At 34.7% G+C, this 22,986-nt stretch overlaps 1 non-coding gene across 1 annotated transcript; it reads left to right on the forward strand.

The window, feature by feature from the left end:
• The first annotated feature begins 297 nt into the window (after positions 1 to 297).
• LOC113188073 (small nucleolar RNA SNORA72) lies at positions 298 to 429 on the forward strand. The gene has a single exon (XR_003301500.2). It is a non-coding gene; the product is annotated as a small nucleolar RNA SNORA72 (small nucleolar RNA).
• The last annotated feature ends 22,557 nt before the right edge of the window (positions 430 to 22,986 follow it).

Below are 22,986 nucleotides of genomic sequence, written 5' to 3' on the forward strand. Positions count from 1 at the left end.
AAGAATTTTCCTGTGTAAAAGAATAAAATCTGCTGGTAGTGACATGAGCCAAATTATGTTATGCTGTGTATTGTGTGCATGTACAAATGTGTTAACAAATCCCATGATTATGTACAACTCTAATGCACCAATAAAAATATGTGCGGAAAAAAAAATTAATTTTTTTTTTAAATCAAATCTGGCTGAACTCAAACTTTACAAAAAAAAAAAACACTAGAAAAGGCAAGAGAGCAATGTCTATCAAGTCTTCAAGGAAGGGAAAAATAAAAACCAAGAATGTACAAATTAAATAAATTATTTCAAATATAAAAGTAATATGATTTTGTAGTAATCAGGACAGGCTAAACATTCACTATATTAAGACCATACATAATGTCCCCAGACCTAGTTCTTTCCCTGGGTCTGGTTTTATAAATGCTGGTGATAAATCCAATCTGATTTATAATATCATCATTCTGTATGACCATATTATGACTATGATCTATGTTATCTTGATCCACCTTTTGACAAATGACAAAATAGCTAGTAGAATAACTTGCAAATAATCAATGCTAAGTTGCAGACTTGTCTAAAGAACATGTAAACAAAATAGGAAAATTTTGTTATTACCAGTTGCCATTAAATGTATTGTAAAATTACTGTTTTTATTTTCTAGAAAAAAATTAATATGGAATATAGAAGCAATCAGGGTCATAATTTCTTTGAGATCTTCTTTAAGAGAACTACTATAGTATAAAATCAGAGGTGAATGGAGAAATCATTGAAAAGACACTATCCAACCATAAGAAGTATAAGTAGAACAAAATGTAAATGTTACACACCACAGCAATTTAGAAATAGTAATAAAATTCACTTGAGGTAACATGAGGTAGGGAGAAGTGGGAAGGGAAGATAAAGTGGGAGCACATTCATCTTGGCACCTCTTAGAAAGGGAGTCAAACAATGTTGGATCCTAAAGTGGAGCACCTTAAACCATGATTCCATATGTGAACACGTGGAAACTTAAGAGCATCTCAGGCCATATCACAAATAAAAAGTATTAAAAACTAGATGCATGTAATTAAAAAGCAACAAGTTTTAAATCTTCAAAAGATGTCATCAAAACACTAAATGTAGCTGGGAGTGGTGAGGCATGCCTGTAATCCCAGCAACTTGGGAGGCTGAGTCAGTAGGATCACAAGTTCAAAGCCAGCCTCAGTAACTTAGTAGGCCCTAAGCAACTTAGTGAGACTCTATCTCAAAATTTAAAAATTAAAAAAAAAAATGGGGGCTAGGAATTAGGCTTAGTGGTAAAGTACCCCAGGGTTAAATCCCCAGTACCCAGATAATAATAATAACAATAATAATAATAAATAAAAATAAAGAATACCACTGAATGTCAAAGAAGAAAAAAATATCCTTTATGTATATATTGAATCCCTTCAAAATAGACCAAAAGAGGAAAATTTTTTCTGTATCATAGGATGATTCTAAAAGGTTTTTTTTAATGGTAAAAAATAGACCAGTAAATAAACAGAAAGACCAGTAACTTCTGGTCAAGGAGGAGCCGGAGACTCAATAAGCTGTAGACCCTCTTTTTTGGTGAGGACAATGAAGCCCACTGCTGCCTAAATAAGGTATACCACCCACGATTGAAAATCAAAATTCAGCAAGCTATCATGGTAAGCAACAGCCCAATCTCAACATACCTCACTGCCTCATTCAACATTAATGCAACAACATTTCCCACCTTTTAAAAAGCTTTTCCACAATATTCATCCTAATAAGTCATTATAAACTAAGAATTTAGATAAACCTATTCTCAACTTTTTGGAGATTATTTTTTTAAAAAATCTGTGTTGCAGGGTGGCTTTTACAAAAACACTGCTACCTTTTTTTTTTCTTAGCAGAATTTCTGCTAAACTACTTTTATTCAGTGACTCAAGTCACTTTTTTATTCTAGAGAGAAGAAATAGGACTGTCTGAAAGGTGGTGGTAACCCATTGAGTTTTACATTCTTTCACATTGCATGATTTTCACAATATGCTTCAATGATTCAAAAATCTTCTCATGTGGTCTAAGAACCTCCAGAAAGCCACTTTCAAGTCCTGTAGTAAAAGGTACCCCCATTTTATTCCAAGCAACTCGGAGCAACTATAAAATTCATAGAAATTTTTAGCTGTTTCTGATGCTACAGGATCACAGGACAATGGGAATGGCTATCTATCTCATTCTCCACCAACCTGGGGGTGTCAGTTCTTCCTACTGAGGAGGTGATGACCAAAGATGACAATCTAGGTAACAACTTAGAATCAAACAGGAAGCTACCAGGACATGGTCCAGGGATATTTTCACAGGAAAGCGGCAAGCTCAACAGAAGACAGGATCCCATAAGACTGGACACACTAGTAAGAAAATCTCAGCAGAAAATATCAAAATCTACATTCAGTGCCTAAGAGGAAGAAAAAATGCATTCATCTGACTTAAGTAAATAGAATTTTAACTAAAAGTGAATAAAGTTAAATATACCTAATCATAAGCTCCTAGAATTAATATGTAAACTATAACATTTGAAAATGGATTCACTCTAATCACTAGAGTCGATCCACCAGGTGTGGGATAAGAGCTCAAGCCAATTAAAAAAAAAAAAAAAAAGATATATCACCAAGAGAAGCTGCTCTCTCTTAGGTTCTTCTAGTAAAATGATCACACAGTTATTCACCCTGCTGTCACAAGTAGCTGAACCCTACCTAAACTTTTGAAGTGCGTATCTTTGAGTGTTACCTGTGACGTTACCAGGGAACATCATTTTCCTTGTTATCTGCTAGGATAGCTGACATGAATTGTGTACTTAAAGGAGGAGGTGGCTACAGAAGGAATGAAAGCAAAGACATGGGGGAAAATGATGAACAGTGAACTAACACATTCTCTCCTGGAAGTCTAGATGTGCCCAGGGTGAACAATTCACCTTTAAGCCATTAACTGTCTTAGTGGAATCACATGCTAGAGAAATTACCTATGCCTTAATTTCATGTAGCTCATCACACAAAAATGAGAAATCCAGCTGGACTTTGTGTTCATACTTCGGAGGATTTCCCCTCTCCCAGGGGGGAGTTAAAGAAGCTTTTGTTCTGAATTCCTAAGGAAAGTGGCAAACAATGATCATAATGACAGCATGGATTCCTATGTGTGCCAAGCGTCCTCACACACACATATTATCTCGTGCATTCCAAGAGCAAAAGAATTCAAGGGCTTGAAAAGGAAATGGGGTTTTGTTCTAAGGGATGAGGTTGGGGGGTGGACTAGAAAACAATTGGAAAGCTCTAAGTTGGGGGAAATGGCTCTGGTTCTTGTTCAGAAGAGACCACTATTTCCTTTCCAACACAGTGTCCTGGTGGGGTTGAGCATGACAAAAATGACTCATAGGAGCTGGCCTTAGGTACTACAGAAAATTTTCCACTGATTTTGTTGTTCATAATGGAAATGATGGCTCTGAACAGCAGATCCACCCACAGTTAAATGTTCCAAGTGGGCAAGAGACAGTGAGCAGGGTCTGGTGGAGCATGCTCAAAGAAGACCAGAGCCCTCACTCCAGATTTTTGGCCAGATTGAGTTTTCAAAGGGCAGGGGGCGGCCTTTCCAATCATAACTGACATTGGGTATCTTGCTAACCTATGTGTACAGGGACTTAGCTTGAATTTTTTGATTTAGAAAAATAAAGCAATATGACAAGTCTTGCACTTGAGTGTTACAGAACAAATACATCTCTGCCTCGTTTGTTTCACTTCCTCCATCATAGTCAACACAAGCTTTCCTTCAGCACAAATGAACAGTTCTCAAATAGTATCTGCATTGAATTCAGCTGTTACCCAGGGTTTTTAGTGTTCTGTCATTCTGTTAATACTTTGCCCACAACATGGCTGCGGTATAAATTTATTGAAGTTGAGAAATATCGTCTAATAGCAGTTAGCAGATGAAATACATGTGAGGATGGGACAGGAGCCTGAATTCAAAGCCAACCACTGAGACTTCTCATTGGTTTTCTCAGCTTGACTATGGTGGAGGTGAATACCTCAATGTCCCTGGTAGGCATTTCTTTTTCTAAGCCAGCCCCATCTATATGCAGTGGCTCAAACATGTGTTATGGACAGTGAAAACTGTCATAGTCTTCCCATAAGCAAAGATACCCTCTTTAGATTTTTATATCTTGCAGTTGGCTGAACAATGGCCCAAAGATAATTGCACCCTAACACTCAGAACCTGTGTTGTTTTATATGACAAGGAACCTTGAAGATATGACTAAGTTAAGGATCTTGAGATATGATTAACCTGGATTATCCAGGTGAGCCAATGTAATCACAAGTGTCTTAAAAAGAAAGTTAGGAGATCAAAGGGAGGAAAATTTATGTGGTCCTAGAGGCAGACATTGGAGTAAAGCAGTGATAAGACAAGGAACATAAGCAGCTTCCAGAAGCTGGAAAAAATAAGGAAGAGATTCTCCCCTGATCTCCAGAAAAACTCAGCCCTGCCTCTACCTGATTTTAGCCCAGTAAAAGTGATTTCAGACTTCTGACTTACAAAAATGAAAGTAATACATCTGTATTGTTTAAAGCCACAGATTTTGTAGTAATTTATTACAGCAGTAATAGGAAACTAATTCGTATCTCTTCTTTTCCATGTTCAGATAACTTGATAATTTAAATTGAGTATTTTTAAATAGCTGGCCTAAGAGTTAAACTGGTCTAATAGTTTACTTTTTCTATTCATATTTTTAAATTCATGCATTTCAGCCCAAAGAGAGAGAACAGAATCCATCTACAATGATTACAATAAAAACATGGAGTGCCCACACTCTCAAACTTCCTTACATATCTGATCTAGTATAATTCTTACCATCACCCTGAAGAATGGGTGGTTGTTTCCCAGTATCTTACAGAAGATGAATCAGGTCAGATGAAGTAATTTCCTTCTCCCAACTCTCATGGAGTCATGTGGAGCCAGCTGGGCTCTCTGGCAGCCTCTGCATTCCCTCAGCACCCAGAGTTATGCCTGGTGCAACCCCATGTTCACAGGCCCACCCCTTCAACAGCTGTAAGGGTAGGAACTATGCTTCATTTCTCTACAACTCTATGGAGTGGCTGGGAAACACTTGAGGCTCAATATATGTGGCTAAATGTATGAATTTGTTAAGTATGAAATTTAGTAAGAACAAAATGTATGCATTTTGTAAATAATTCCTAAAAGGATGCTTGCAACCTTTAAGGGTTCATGCTATCTAGATATGATGTTAGGGATCTTCTGTTTTTCCCATAAGTTCTGTGACCCCAGCTAGTCTTTTAAATTAGGAACAAGAGTTCATTGCATATTTCAAATTCAGGGAATCACACAGGAGATTTTTTTTTTAAAAAAATAAGCATCTCTGGTTCTTTTTTTCCAGTCGTCTTTAGCTAATGCCATAGCTAAATTCAAAATTACATAAATCTCTCCTCCTGAACAATCCTATAAAATCCTCAGGGTTTATCTAAGAAAAAAAAATATACCATTTCTAGATAAAGTACCTACACTATTTTTTTTGACAACCTACCTTGCTGATAATGTTTTTAGTCATTAATTTCGAATTCAGGAAGAGGGAATTCAGCCATTTGTCATAGTCCTACAGAAGTCACACACGTTTCTGCTGAATCAAGCACAAGATAATGCTACACGAGCCACTCAACTGAAACCCGTCACCTCAGCCACCCTACATTACTAACTATTAAAACAAAATGGGAATCGGTTTTTCAACCCAATAGTTTACCTAAAATTCTCTCCTAGGCAGGTTTGCCCTTTATATTATGAATTTCATTTTGCTGTAAGCTCTTACATTTATATTACTGCTTAACATGCACTCTTCATAGAAATCTTCCCTAACAATTTCTACCTATATTTATTCATGCTGAGCATTCTGCTTAACTACTAGACTAAAATTCAGTACAGTTACCAGGGAAATAATAGTTCCTGTTATTTCAGAACTGTGAAGGTCAAACCAGTTTCATGCAAAGGGAAATGAAATGTTTTGTGTCTTTAGGCTGTGTCATATAATTTAAATACTTTCCTTACTGTTTGTGGCGGGGCCTTCCACTCTTGCCCATCTTACTGTCTTCATCATGGTTCTCCGCTGCCACCTCTCCTACGCCTTTTCAACTGAACAGGTTATTTCTAATGCTCTACAACCTATATGAATTTGTGTAACATGTACAGTCATTAAAAATGACTTTTTTATCAAAAGTCAGGAAATTATATAGAATAGTTCTGAAGACTTATTTAATCAAGTAATTAATCCCTTAGATAATTTATTGGATTTTCTACACTAATTTCAAGGAGACAGATGATCCCATAGAGACGGTTTATTGGATTTCTTTTTGTTGTTGTTTTTTGTTTTCTGTACCAGTGATTGAACCCAGGGGCACTTAACCACCAAGCTACATTGCTAGCCCTTTTTTTATTGTGTTTTGTTTGTTTGTTTGTGACAGGGTCTCACTAAGTTGCATGGGGCCTCACTAAGTTGCTGAGGCTGGCTTTGAACTCATGATCCTCCTGCCTCAGTCTCTGGAGTGTCTGGGATTACAGGCATGTGCCACCATGCCCAATTTGTTTATTGGATTTCTAATAAAACTTGCACACAGTGCACAACATGAATCCAGCCCTGGTCTAAGTGGCCACTTTCCAAAGGAACATTATGGCATAGTAACTGCTTGGTTCTACACTGAGTTTTACCAGTCATTTGCCGTGTGAATCCAAGTAGGCTTCCTAAACTCCTCTGTTCAGCATTTAACAAGTTGAGTGCCCCATGATTGATTATTAGTTTTACTCCTTTTTTATTGGAATTGCCACAAAATGAGCCTAAGTAGAATTGTAAAATTCGAAATATTTTCTTCACTGAAAATACAGAGTGTGCTTAAACGAGACAAGGAGCACCACAGGGTGGCTAAGTGTAGGAGGGGAAGTTTCACAGAACCAGGTATATGTCAAAATTTGGGACCATACAGGGTCAAGCAAAGCACAAGGCAAAGAGAACGAGCAAACTTAGATGGAGTTGGAAGCAGTATCAACATAGGGGAATCCCATCTGTGGATTAGCATAGCAACAAATAAAATCCTAACTCTCTGCAGAGATGGGCATTTAAATGGCCTTACAGTTGTCCATTCAGTTTCCTTTACCACTGCTCAAGTCACTGTCACATTTGAGATCAGTGTGCAAGAAAGAACTGAAGTTATAGCTAACTTTCTGAGAATTTCACATAAATCTCAGCTTACAAATTTCTTGTACACCATCTTATTACTGATAAACATGTATTTGTGTTACACATCAAAATATTATCCAACACGTGTTTTGCAATTGTAGTGGGTTGACTGGTGGCTCCCAGAACCTGAGGGTGAGCTTATTGGAAAAAAGGTCTTTGCAGATATAATTAAGTCCAGGAACTCAAAATGAGGTCATCTTGACTAAATAAATAGACCTTAGATCCACTGGCGATTCCCTAGTTACAGACAGAAAAGGAGAAGACAAAGACCTAGAGAGGAAGGTTATATGAAGACAGAAGCATAGTAACAGGTTCCCAGATGAGCAGGCAGAGTGAAAGCTTGACTCAAAGTCCCAGAAGATAATGAAAGCATTAATTCATTTAGTAAATATTTTGTAGAAGGCCCAGAATTTGATGGGTGTGGTCCAATCAAAGACTATAAGCTGAGGTAGTAGGAGGTATTTCTGTGACTTGGAAACCATCTGAATATCTTGGGCTTAGCCTTTTTCTTTTATATAAGAATTTTTCAACTTTATAATAAATAAAAATAGAAAATGAATTAAATATCTAGCAAAAGGAATTTGGTAATAAATTATGGTATATCCAGCTATTGGAATGTAGGCAGTTGGGCTTATCCTTGACCTATGGGCAGCACTGCCATTTCCAGGTTTATTAATGAATGGACCTAACATCCTCCCTTGATCAGATAGCGTCAGGAGCCAAGGACATTCAGAGTCATCATTGGAGAAGGATGCCAGTGGCTATCACCATGAGTCAGTGCTGGATCTACAAGGCATTATCTCTTTCAGCATCAGCTGCTTCGCCCTATACACAGCTGCCACTGCCTGGATTTTCCTTGGCCTTATAATGTGATGAAGATAACTTCAGGCTAAGATGTTTCTGACTTAAAAGTGTCACCATGTCTTTAACTCAATATCTCCATTCCAGAAGGAATGACAATGAGAGAGCAATATTTTTGTCCAAAGGAATGTCTTTCTCAAAAAGCTCTCCTCTTTAAAACAAAATAAACTATAATGTGAAGAGAAATCATAACTACAAACTATAAATGTAGATATGCATAAAGCCCCAATGATGAGCCATATTTAAAGAAATTTTTCAAGGATAGTGTTAGCCCCCATTGGGAAAGAAAAGTGAGAGCAGAGCCAGGTTGACTCAAATCTCCAGCTGAGTTCACCTGCTGAGGAATGAAGTCAACAGCTCCAAGCTTGGAAAGCCAAAGACTGGTTGTATAAGAATTCCTATAGCTGGTTTTGTTTTGTTTTGTTTTGTTTTTTGTTTTGGTACCAGGGATTAAACCCAGTGGTGCTTAACCACCAAGCCACATTCCCAGCCCTTTTTATATTTCATTTTGAGTCAGAGTCTCACTAAATTGCTTAAGGCCTCGCTAAATTGCTGATGCTGGCTTTGAACTTGCAATCCTTCCACCTCAGCCTCCAGAGCTGCTGGGATTGCAGGCATACACCACTATCCCTGGCCAACACACTGTGGCAAAAGAGATGAAGCAAAGGAAAAAACTGACACTGAAAGAAAAATCCATCTTTTGGGATGGGTAGAGAGAATAAAGATGGAGGATAATAAGCAGTTCTTGGTAACGTAAGAGAGGAACACTAAATCATGATGTAGAAATTCTTTGACAGTGGAATTTTCAATATGACTCCAAATGGTATTCAGCCATATATGAGCAGCACCTAACCCACAACCCAGGGTTTATTCTCCATGGTATAAAGGCTAAAAAGGCAATATACTAAGGTAGCTCATTCCTGCAGCCCTTCACTGCATTTGCTCTAAAAAAAAAAAAAAAAAAAAAAAAACCAGCTGTGCCACTGAGAAGTAATTTTCAAACCTGTCATATTTATCACTGACTGTGTTTTCTCTTATATTGTCTTGATTCCTGTTAGGGTTTTTTTTTTTTCTCTCCCATTTCTTATGGAGGTCTACCAATTCACTATTTGTCTCTTTCTGCTATTTTATCATTTTTATTTGGCTTTCTCACTTCTTCTCCATGCTCTTATTTCAAAGGAGCATATTTTTCTTGACTTTTTTTTTCAGCGCTGGGATTAAACCCAGGTCCTCGCACATGCTAGGCTAAATGTTCCATATCCCCAACTGCCACTACTACCACCACCATTACCTCTTTTTTATTCTCTCTTATTTCTTTTTTAATTTTGTATTTTTAAACTTGTTCTAATTAGTTATACCTGACAGTAGAATGCATTTTGACACATTGTACACAAATGGAGCATAACTTCTCTTTCCTCTGGCTGAACTTGGTGCAGAGTCACACCGGTAGTGTAATTATACATGCATATGGGGTAATAATGTCTATATCATTACACTGTCCTTCCCATCCTCACCCCCCTCCCCTTCCCTCACTCCCCTCTGCAAAATCCAAAGTCTCCTCATTCTCCCCTGCTATCCCCATTATGGATCAGTATCCGCTTATCTTATTTCACTTAGAATGACATTCTCTAGCTCCATCCATTTACCTATAAATGCCATAATTTCATTCTTCTTTAAGGCTGAGTAATATTCCATTGTGTTTATGTACCTTGTGCTATTGTGTCTCTTCGTGTGTGTGTCTGTGTGTGTGTTGTGAGGATCAATCCAGGGCCTCATGCACACTAGGTGTGTGCTCTACTACTGAGTTATACCCCTAGTAGGATCATGTTTTCTTTAGTTTTGCTAAATGATTATGATTCTTCCCTACTTTAAAAAAAGAAAAGTCCCAATTCTAAGATGAATAATAACTAGAAATAAACCATATGGAATATATAGATACAAAAATATATAAATATATAAAAATCATACATGTATATTGCTTATATATATATTTCTTATAATATCATACATACTACTATATTTTTATATTTAAAAATAATACATCCAAATAAAACCAAAAACACAGCCCTGGGTTCCCTATGGCAGGGAGAATCAGTCTCTGGGACAGGAGTTCCCTGTGTTTCTCCTTGGCTAAAAAGTCAAATTTTCTTTTTTCTAAAAGGAAAGGAAAAGAAAAGGCCAGAAACACTACACCACAAAAACATATTTTTAAAAGGCAAATAAAGGTCAAGTAGGAAAAAGCTTTTCTATAAAACTAATGAAATAAAATAAACAGGAAAATAAAATCATAATTTAAATGAACAAAACATTAGAAATTTCAAAAAATCCAGACATACTGAAAACAAAGTCCTGAATATGGAGAATCACATCAAGGAAACTGAGCAGAATAAAATGAAAAGAATAAACACTGTACAAATATGGAAAAATGAAAGAATATGACAGACAAAAGAATTCCAAAATATGCAAAAGTGTTGCTAGAAAAGGAAACAAAGCAAATGAGACACAAGTTTACTAAAAGATAAAATAGAAAAAAACTTCCAGAAAATAAAACATTGAAAAGGCATATTGTATCTCTCTAAAACCAAAATAAAATTTTCAAGTCCAAGATTTCAAAGATGGACTTGAAAGATACTGTAAGTACCCATGACAAAAAATATATCAACTCTCCTCTACAGGTGGGTACATAAGGAATAATTTTGTTTGCCATGAAAACTTTAATTGCCATAAGACAGTAAAGCAAATATAATATGTAAATATCTTATTCCCAGTTGAGCTATTTTGCACAAGCAAAAGCAAATAACAAATTCTTAAACATTAAGGTATTCAAAAATAATTAAGAAAATAATAGTTTAAAAATGATTAAGTAAATTAATCCACTCAAATATAAAGGTTGGATATTGCAGTGAAAGAATAAAATACGTAATAAATCATGAATAGGTTGAAAGAACAATCTAATTAATATTCAGAGAAAGAATGAAAGAAAAACATGGTATAAGGAATGGAAACATGTGGGGTTGGGTATATAGCTCAGTTGGCAGAGTGCTTGCCTTGCATGCATAAGACCCTGGGTTCAATCCCCAGCACTGCAACAACAACAACAACAACAAAATTAATTTGTTGGGTTGGGGCTGTAGCTTAGTGGCAGAGCATTTGCCTTGTATGTGTGAGGCACTGGATTTGATCCTCAGCACCACAAAAAAATAAATAAATAAATAAACAAATAAAATAAAGGTATGCTATCCATCTACAGCTACAAAAAAAAAGTAAAATAAAAAATAAAATTAAAAAAGGAATGTAAAAACATGTATTTTTCTAGTTTTGCAAAGAAAATTATCAATGGATCTTTAAAGTTGATAAGATTAAACAATAGAGATAATCTTATTTTAGAATATAAAGACAAAGATATATAAATAATGATATCACCAAGAAAATTAAAATAATATGCATAGTTTATTATGTGAGACTATATACTGTAATGATTTTAACTCTTCATAAACCATACCACAGATTGTGATCCCAGAAAAAGAAAACTTCCAGAATTATTTTTTAAACTAGAATACAAAAAATTAATTTTACCTATTAGGTCAAATATAAACATGAAAACATAGTTAAGTAACCTAATTAGATATTAAAATATATTCCAAAACAATGATAATTTTAAAAAATGAATAAAGAAATCAATTAGAGAGAATGAACTAATATATATATATAATGGGAATTTAATATATTATAACGACTGTGTCTTGGAGCAGTGGGGAGAGAGACAGATGTGTTGGTCAGTAAGGTGTGCTGGAAAACTATCTGGAAATGGATTTGTTTAGATTCCTACCTCTTATCAAAATAAATTCCAAATAGATCAAAAAAATTCTTTATAAACATACATATCCTTTGATCTAACAATTCCAATTCTAGGAATTCTTATGAATTATGTATTTGCTAATAAGTAACATATGTATTAATGTAGACCAATTCCTACAGTCTATTTTTAAATTAAAAGGCAAGGTGAAATTCAGTATGTTTAGACTTAAATGCGGGTACATTTCCAGGCAGGATATACAAGAAATCGAACCGTGGTGGTTGCCTGGGGAAAAGGGACTAGTGAACTGCATATCTAACATCAGAAGGAGACATTCCTTTCAGCACACAACCATCTGTACTATTTGGATTTCTATCTTTGGAATATATTGCTTTTGAATTACTAAAAAGATGTCTGAAAGTTCCAGGAAGCAGAGGCAGACAGAGAAGTTAGGCACTGAACTACACATCCTGGGACCCTGGATCCCGAGTAAAAGGTCCTTACTGCTGAGTTATAGGCAATGTTGATGCAAATTATAAAATATTTGACTAACTGAAACCACAGACTTGAACAATACATGGAGTCAAATGATATTACACTGCTGTGCTACATCACCTTTTCAAAGAGTTAATTATTAGTCACGGGCCTAACAGTCTTATGGACTTGAAGATAGAAAGATTGTAGTCATTATTACATTCAAAATATAACAAGGTTTAGGAAAATTTTAGAACTTTACTTCAGCATAGAATCTGATCTCATTTACTTGAGGGTAGATGCTTTACCTTCAAGGCACAATTAAAATAAACTGTGAGAAATACATGGTGATGTCTAAGGGCCTCAAGGGTCATAGTCAAAATAATTCTTTTGCGGCCAAGTTCAATAGGAAAATTTTATTTCATGGAAATAGATCTCCAGGTTTTAAACAAAGCTTTACTATATTCTTTGTATTAACTCATTAAGTTTCAGTGCTCCAAAAGTGGACATGGAGTTATAATTTCACATGAACTTTATCTAAGCCAAAAAGAAATCAAGGCCTAGAAAATGGCTCACATGAGAATGATGTACCCATTCACTAATGCATTTTTTTGTGAGTCAAAGAAAAGGTTCATCTGAAGGCATTTTGTAGTTAAAGAAAAAGGTGCACTTTTAGAGCAGATGATGGTGGTGCACTCAAGCTGGTGAAAAGTAAATAAAGAGTTGTTAGGCTATCATTGCAATTTAATGACCTTCTACTCTCTAAGTGAACTACAGTCTTCATTTGCTGTACTTTCAAAACAGGAAGAAGAGTCATGAGCTTCAGAAACACATTTAATGTAGAGACTCTAGGGGGATAGATGCTATAAGATCAACTTCAATTTTCCCAAAACAGAGGCTGGAGTTGTGGCTCAGTGGCAGAGCGCTTGCTTAACATGTGTGAGGCACTGGGTTTGATCCTTAGCACCACATAACAAATAAAATAAAGGCATTCTGTCTGTCTACAGCTTCAAAAATAACTTTAAAAAAGACTTCCTGAAATAAAATTTGATCCTACACAAACATTTCTTTCCACCTAACACTAATGTCTTCCTCATGTATCTGCTAACATGTTTGTAAGTCATTTTTTCATTAACCATTTATAATAGTCCTCAGTACAGTGCAAATAAAGGGTCTATGATTACAAATGAAAATTTCAACTTCTACAAAATACAAAGCCTGCCCAGGAGCAGTGGCACAAGTTACTCATGAGGCTGAAAAAGGAGGATCAGAAGTTCAAAGCCAGCCTCAGCAACTTAGCTAAGCCCTAAGCCACCCTGTCTCGAAATAAAAAATAAAATAAAGTTTATCATGATATTAATGAAGGTAATATTGAAAACTGTTCAGATCACAGCCAAAACTGTTAAGAAATAAATATTTTCTAGAGTAGGGTCAATAAACAGAAGAAAAAGAAATAAACAACCATGCATGCATAATTCTATTTGAGTTTGCTGAAATTCTTGAATATGTCAAGCTATGACTTTTAACCAAATATGGGAGATTTTTAGTTATTACTTTTTAAAGTAACTTTAAGCCCTATTCTCTTTTCTTATCTTCTTGAACTCCAATTTTACATACACTAAATGTGTTACTTTTGTCCAGCAAGTGCCTGAGGCTCTATTTAATATTTTTAAATCTTTATTCCCTGTTTTTTCCAATTATATCACTTCTATTACTCTATCTTCAAGTTCACTGACTTTCATATATTAACTTCTTTCTGCTGTTGTGCCTATCCAATAAGTTTTTTATTTTAGTCACTATATTTTTCAGTTTGGGAATTTTCACTTATTGTTTTTAAAGTTATATTTCTTTCATGAGGTTTTCTACCTTGTATGTATTACAATTATATTTGTTTTAATACATTAAACTCTAGCTATAATAGGCACTCTGAAAATTCTATATACAAATTTTAAACTTGGGCTATTGTGAATTTTGCTTCTTTTGACTAACTTTTAAGAATGAATAAAACTTTCCTCTTTCTTAATATTTTGGGTAATTTTGAATTATATCTTGGACACTGTGAATGTTAAATTGTAGAGACTCTATGTTGTTATATTCTGCTGAAGATGAAAACCATTGCACTTGCTTGCTTGGTTATTTAAATAGCCAATTACCAAGGTCATAGCCAAATCTCAAATTATGCCTTGTATGTGACAGATCAAATTTCACTTTTTTAACCGTTAGCTGAAATCTGTCCTTTGTTTGAATTGTCAGGGGTCATGTAGAGATTTTTATCAGATATTATGCATGGAATTTGGGTTGCCTTTCTAGGCTTCATCCTTGTTTTACATTCTCTGTGGATTCTTGAAGTCTTTTCATCTAGTACCTGGGAAGAAGTGGTACAAGCTTTCAGTTTGAAATTTAGCTATTTTGAATTTTTCACACTTTAAGTCGTGAAAATGGGTAATTCATGCTGTGCCATCCCTTCTTTCAGATGCTGGCTACCCTAGAATGCCTTTCAGCTTTTGTTCACATTTAAGTGGTAGAATTTATTGTTGTTATCCATGGGCAAGGCAGGTCTAGTAGGAGCTTATTCAGCCATGTCGAAAACAGAACTCAAGGATTCACACTTCAAAGAAAAAGGTTTAAATTAAATGTCAAAAAGTTAAAATAACTACTCCTAAAGACTTTATAAAACTGATTTTATGAGCATCCTATAAAATCAAAGTGAAAAATGTCATATTTTGCCATCATACAATTTTATTAAATGTTGCTACAAAAAATACAATTACTATTTTGATTTGCATATACAAATTATAACTTAACTTTGATTAAAAATTAAATTATTTTTAATTTTTTTTTTTTGTGGTAGTGCTGGGGATTGAACCCAGAGCCTTATACATGTGAGGCAAGCACTCTTCCAACTGAGCTGTATTCCCAGCCTATTCTTCATTTCTTAAAGTAAGACTCACCAAACCTATAAATCTTCTTAAAAGTCCCTGTTTACTATAAAATTTTGGCATATATCTTATTCAATTCAATGTAAGTGTTTTTCCCCTAGCTTCAATTATTCTTAGATAATGAGGAATTCCTGTACTTTTAAGTCTATCTGACATATCTAAGCATTGACAAATATGGGAAATACATAGAACCATAGTGTTTTCAGATTAGGGCATATTCTAAACACCCATTTTAATCTAGTACCTGAATCTTGACTCCATGTTTTTATCAAGACACTTTTCCTGTGCCCAAAGTTTATATTCATTCTCTCCTGTGTCTGACAAGCTTTGACTTTGTTATTTCCTCTTTGATCTTCCTTCTTGTCTTGACATCTACCCCATGGTGTGGGAGATAGCTTCTGACATGACACTGAGAGATCTCTGCTTCCTGCTCTTTATGCCCATGTGTAATTCCCTCCTCTAAGTGTGGGCTGTATCTGTGATTTGCTTCCAATGAACACAATCCCGCAAAATTGGGGATGTTAGTTTCATTGCTTGGGTACAAATTGTTCTTTTTCTTGCTAGAAAATTCTCTTTCTCAGCTTCCAGCCACCATATTGAAGAAGCTCACATGGAAACAAACAAGGTAAACTCAGCCAAAACTTATTGGATTATCATGAAGATCAATCTAACAGCTCTTGAAAATCTGAATCCTGAAAAGAAACATGTGAACTTAAAAAACATGTGGATTTTTCCCCAATCAGGTTTTAAGAGGACTTCAGTCAGTATCTCAACTGAAGCCCATAGAGATACTTACTAAAGTAGAAGATCCCCAAAATCCACATTCCATCAAAGAAATTTAAATAACTCTAATATAGTATTCTAAAATAGTAATTTGCAAATGTTAATAAGCACCAAAATTACCTGGGTTTGCTAAAGCATAGATTCCTGGTTCCTCACTCCCAGATGATACTAAGGATGCTAGTCTGATATCATCACACTTTAAGAATCACTGTTTGGTTTTTGTTTTCATGATAGAGTCTCACTCTGTTGCCTAGGTTGGTCTTGAATTCCTGGGCTCAAATGATACTCCTACATCAGCTTCCCAAGTAACTGGAACTACAAGCATGCATCACCCCATGGTTGTGGGAGACATTATTCAGGATTATATTATGAAAAATATATGGGGGAGAAGGGTAAAAGAGGCATCTATTGACATTGCAAGAATCCAGGAACTCTGATCTAAGAAAGTGGCATTGAGAATGAGGGTAAATGGACAGGTATGGTGTGGTAGATATTTAAGAGACAGAGCATCAGAGAAGCAGTGAAAGACAGGATAAGGAGGGAAGCAGATAAATGAGGAATAACTGGCTACTAGATTTCTAGCTTAACCAATTCAGTGCATGATCATGTCATTTAAGGCAGAAGTGGTCAAAGGTCAAGTAAAAGGAGAACTATAAAGTGTCATAATACAGCAGTCACTGATGATTTCAGTGGGAACAATTTTGGTAGAATGGGGAGGGAGGGATGTACTGTAGCTAAATTGCAATGCAGGAGACAAATGGAGTCATGGGTGTGTAGAACTCTATAAGAAGCTTGGTAAATGGAGGATAAATAAATAAGTCTGTATTTAGAAATAGACACTAGACTGGACAAGTAATTAAAGCCTAGGGGTAGTAGTAAGAACAATCCAATCTGTCTAATTCATCATTTTGTTAATTAATTGAGCAGACAGTTTTCTGAATGTTTGAATTGTGAAAGGGGAAAGTCTGAGTTTAGGAAATGGCAGGCTCCAGTGGGGGTTCTAGCATTTAGAAAATAGATGGGTTAGTTACTTGATTGCATGGGAGAAGGGCATCTGTTCACAGAGAAAAGTGGTGCTGTGAGGGCACTGAATATTTCTGATGGGTATGAAATTGATATCACTCCTGCACCTTGCTTTATATGTTAAGAGCCTTCAAAGCATACCTACATTTTTCCTAATAACTTTACTCCTGGAAAGATTTATCTGGATAAAGTGATTCTAAATATGTGCAAATTATTATGGACAAAGATGTTTATCAGATCATTAATTATAACCCAAAATATTTAAATTACTTACTCATCAAACAATAAAAAATGAGTTAAGAAGACGATAATATATCCAATCAATAGCATTATACTGTACTTTGAATTGATACTTATTAAATACACAATAACATAAAAAATTACAATGTATTGTGTATTTTTTAAATCCCTAAGGAATAAAGAAGTGAGAAGATAACTGAAAGGAAATATGCCCAATTGTATATAGTTGCTGCATTTGGATATTCAAATAATCTCAAGACTTAATTTTATTTCTTTTTAAAATTCTTCCATTTGACCATATTTAGAACTTCTTCATAGTTCATAGTAAAATATGCTACCAATAAGAAAGAAAATATTAAAAAAATATATAAATACTATGTCCTTAGAAGGCCACCACACAGGTAGAAAGGATAATGTTAGAAAAAAGTATCTACTTCGGTTAGATTTTTTTTTTAAACCTTATCCTACTTCATTTTCACATTTTAGGGAGGGGAATAATGATGAAAAGAGATGAAATTTACATTTTAAAAATATTTTCTAGCAAGTAAAGCAACTGGGAAACTAGATGTGCTTCCTAATTCCGAATCCGTAGCTATCCGAATAAAGAAAGCTGAAGTATAATTCATTTTCCCTTGAGATCAAAACTGAGATTTTCAGATTCAAAACAAAGACATAGGAAAGGTATCAGAATACAATAGTTACTAGTAGGGCATTATGTAAAATTGTGGATGTGTAACCGACGTGATTCTGCAATCTGCATTTGGGGTAAAAATTGGGAGTTCATAACCCACTTGAATCTAATGTATGAAATATGATATGTCAAGGGCTTTGTAATGTTGTGAACAACCAATAAAAAAAAAGACATAGAAAGCAAGAAACTTGGAACAGCAGTTCCTGGTTCAACTTACCACCAAATAGAGAAGATGAGGAGCTAAGCAAACACTCTTCAATGGGAAATAGGAAATCTCAATAGATATTAAACAACCCCTGACAAAAGTTCAAACTTCCCATGTATAGGAAATCCTCTGCATTTGTCATGGCTCGTAACAAGATGACCCATTCCTATAGACTCTTACCCTTTCCCAGTGACTTGTGAAACTTTTGCTTCTGGGTTTGAGAGCTTTCATAAAATCAGAATCTCTCTTCCTTGAGTCTTCAAATTTTACTACTTAAATTGATGCCTCAGGAGAGTTTTAACTTTGTCCATCGAGGCCAATACTATCTCATTGCTCATCTTACAGGCAGAGTCTTGAGAAAGACTCAGAAGTAATCAGTTTCTGATTGGAGTGACTATGGTGATGGTTTCTATTCCTTCAGAAAGTAGGGGAAAGTTTTGGACACTCCTTCTCAAATCCGAAGGCAGTAATTGATGGTAGAATCTTATTAAGACTCTTTGACACTGGAGAGATCTTTGTTTGGTTTTAAGCTGTGCTGCAACCATTGGTGACTTCCAGAAAGAGACTGTAAGATAACCAAATGTGTAGAAGACTCCCTTCCTGAGATTTCACTCATATGGGAGACCTCATATTAAAATATCTATAAACACACATACTCATCTCTCTCTCTCCTCCCTCTCTCTCTCTCTCTCTCTCTCTCTCTCTCTCTCTCTCTCTCACACACACACACACACACACACACACACACACACACAAACACAAACACACACTGATAGAACAGAAAAGAAAGATGAAAGAATTTGATTTAGTTGAATGACTCTTAGGTTTAAATAGCCATAAATAATGAGAGCCTTTTTATCCTGCAGAACCCTCAAAAGGCTAGGCCCTTGGAGACACCAGGCAAGGAGGGTTCATGGGTGAGACACAAATTTAAAATAGGGAGACAGTTTATAAGTCAACATAAGGAAGAGATGTGTTGTCTCTTACCACTAAATAGAGAAGATGAGGGGCTAAGCAAAAACTTTTCAATGAGAAATAGGAAATCTCAATAGATATTAAACAACCTCAGACAAAATACATTCACATGCCCTAAGAAAGTGGCCTTCTGCTTGGTCACCCTAAGAAAAAGGCTAGGCAATTAAAATAAATAGGTTGAAATGATGGAAATAAAGATATTCCATGCAAATGGTAGTCAAATAGTAGTTATAGTAGATACACTAGTATCAGAAAAAAAATACATTAAGACAAAGGAAGGGTGTTATATAATGATAGAACTGTCAATCTACGAGCAACATACAATTGTAAACATATATATCTAATAACAGATCCCCAAAATATATGAAGCAAAAACTGACCAATATAAGACACTCCACCCAACAAAAATGGAATACACATTTTTTTCAAGTGTTCAATCTTTAAGTGGAGTAATCTTTAAGATAAACCATATATTTAGTCACAAAACAAGTTGTAATAAATTTTGAAAGACTGAAATTATATAAAGTATATTTTTTGGCGACAGCAAAGTGAAATTAGAAATTGAGTACAGAAGGAAGTGTGGATAAATCTCAAATATTTAGAAATTAAACAATATGCTCCTAAATAATCAATGATCTTTATAATAAATCACAACCTCAAACTCCTGAAATCAAGAATAAAATCAAAGACATTACTGCCAACCTAACAGATACAACAAGGATTATAAGAGAATACTAAAGCAGTTGTTGAACAACAAATTAAATAACCTAGGTAAAGCTAACCAAGGCCTAGAAATACAAACTATTGAAACTGACCAAAGAAAAATGGAAAATCTGAACAGACTTATAACAAATAAAGAAAATAAATCATTAATCAGGAAAAATAAAAACAACTTTCAACAAAGAAAAGTCCAAACTTCAGGTGAATTCTACAAAGGGTTTAAAGAACACATATCAATCTTCCTCAAATTCTTTCAAAAAACAGAAAAGAGAAGAGCACTTGCTAACTCATGCTATGAAGTCAATATTATCCCGACACTGAAATCAAACAAAAATCAGACACCCTAGGCAAAGTTCAGACCAATGTCCCTATACATGCAAAAGCTCCAAAAAAAAAAAAAAAAATACTTGGAGCTGCATCTAATAGCATATTGGAAGGATTATGTGTTATGACCAAAAGTGGTTCTCAATCAATGTGATATACCAAAATAAATAAATAATTACCTCAACCAACAACAACAAAAAAAGGCATTTAGCAAAATTTAACACTGTTTCATGATAAAAATACTCAACAAAAAAAAAATACTCAACAAATTAGAAATAAAAGGGCACTTTCCCAATTGACATCATACTTAGTTATGAGATACTAAGGTCTTCCCCGCAAAATAAAGAACAGGACAAGTATTTCTGCTCTCACCACTTCTATTTCAATGTTACATCAAAGTTCTCATCAGGTCAATTAGGCAAGAAAATGAAATGAAAGAGAAATAAAAAGCCATCTGAACTGGAAATACAGAAGTATAACAACAATATCATGTTAAATGTGATGCAAATGATAGAAAACACAAGAAAGGATGTTCAACACCAGTAGTCATTAGGGAAATGCAAACCAAAAGTACAAAGAGAAGCCACTTCACACCTATTAGGATATCTATAATTTTAAAGTATATTTTTTAAAACTAAAAAAAGAAAAGTGATGGCAAGAATGTAGAGAGATTGGAACCTTCATATCTTGGGGATAGAAATGTAAAATAGTGCTATGGCCTTGGAAAAGTTTGCCAGTTTCACAATTTGGTAAAAGAAAGAGTTATGACATAGGCCCAGCAATCTTACCCTTAGAGAAAAGAAAACACAGGTTCACACAAAAACTTGTACACAAATGTTTATACCATCAGTATTCACCATAGCCAAAAGATGACTGCAAACCTTGCATTCCTCAATTGGTAAATGAATAAATGAAATGTGGTATATCTATAAAATGGAATGTTATTCAGCCATAAAAGGAATAAAGTTGCATGTATGAACCTTGAAAACATGCTGATTGAAAGAAGCCAGTCCCAAGGGCTTTGTATTTATGATTTCCTATACATGAAATGCCCAGAAGAGACAATCCAATAGACTCAAAGATTAGTGGTGGTGGGGGCTGTATTATAGAGGGCTTTGGGAAGTGACTGCTTAATTGTATAGGATTTCTTTTGGGGGTGATGAATATGTTTAGGAGTTTGACAGCAGTGTAAATTGTATAGAATCATAAATATATTTAATAACCCTGAATTATACATTTTAAAATAGTTCAAATGCTAAATTTTTGTTAGGTGAATTTGATCTCAATAACAGATAGGGACAGTGTGTGAGAAGTTGGATAGCTCTCAATTATACATTTGTGCTCAAAAATAGAGGAAACCTGCAAGAGTTTGCCTATTTCTAAGAATATTTTTTTAATCAGACAACAATATTTTTCAAGGTAAAATGTTTAGAAGGAAAAACTTTTGATTAGCAATTGAGAAATGTTACTAAACTACATTCATATTCTTTTGGGCCCCCGAAAGTACTATTTCTTTTTTTAATATTTATTTTATTATTATTAATATTTATTATTATTATTTAGTTATAGATGAACACAATACCTTTATTTATTTATTTTTAATGTGGTGCTGAGGATCGAAAACAGGGCCTCGCACGTGCTGGGTGAATGCTCTATCGCTAAGCCACAATCCTAGCCCCATTGAAAGTATTATTTCTATTTAGCATCACACACATTTTATTCACTGTAAAGATACTGTGAAAGTACAACGGGAAGAAAAGATAAGTAAAATCTGATATCCCCCCAGAGAAGGAAATTCTCTACATGTATTGACACATAAACATACTTGAAAATAGAAAATCATTCTTCTGTGTCTAAACCAGCAAGTAGACTAATCCCTTAGCCAACTAAAATATAAAAAATGTTTGGTTATGAAGTAAAATGAAAATTTCAATTCATATATTTAAGCAATAAATATGCAAAGATATCTGAATCATTCACCTCTACTATTTAATTATTTTTTAACTTTTTCATTAATTAAATCAGGAGCAATGAATTTTATGAATTTCCATTTTGGTTAACATCCGATTTAGAAAAAATTAATCCTTTATGTGCAACTCCCATAATGTAAATTCATAGCAATTGCAATTTATGATCTATACATATCTGAAAGTGAAATGTTGAGTTGCATTTGAACTAAATTTTTAGATCTTGAGCTAACTAGATTTCCACATCTATACCCAAAACAGTATAGAATGATTAATATGGAACATTCATGAAACATCAGCTAGAGATGCATAATGAATCTTAGAATACCAAGGACTCTTCAAAAGAGCAATTGACTTATAAAACATTTATTATATTAAACTATATTTTAAAAATGGATTCTTACCCCCAAAAGGGAAAGATTTCTTTCATTTTAACACAAATTTATTAATCATTTTATATCAGAAACTAAAGGAAAATTGGAGGCCATGGTAGCAGATATTATAACAAAACTAAGTTTGAATTAATTATGCTTGTGCTTTAACATTTTTCAGAACCATATCCAGACTCTTGAGAGTTGCATTTTCTCCCAGATGAATAGAAATGTGAGCATCCTCCTCTGAGGCTCACTTACATCTCAAAGACACCAGAGCCAATCACCTGAACACTTTCTCAGTCCCACAGCGACATCTACTAAGCTCAAATCTGAGCAGAGCAGCCCCTCTCCTT

Source organism: Urocitellus parryii, chromosome 1, assembly GCF_045843805.1.
Source record: "Urocitellus parryii isolate mUroPar1 chromosome 1, mUroPar1.hap1, whole genome shotgun sequence".
Lineage (NCBI taxonomy): Eukaryota > Metazoa > Chordata > Mammalia > Rodentia > Sciuridae > Urocitellus > Urocitellus parryii.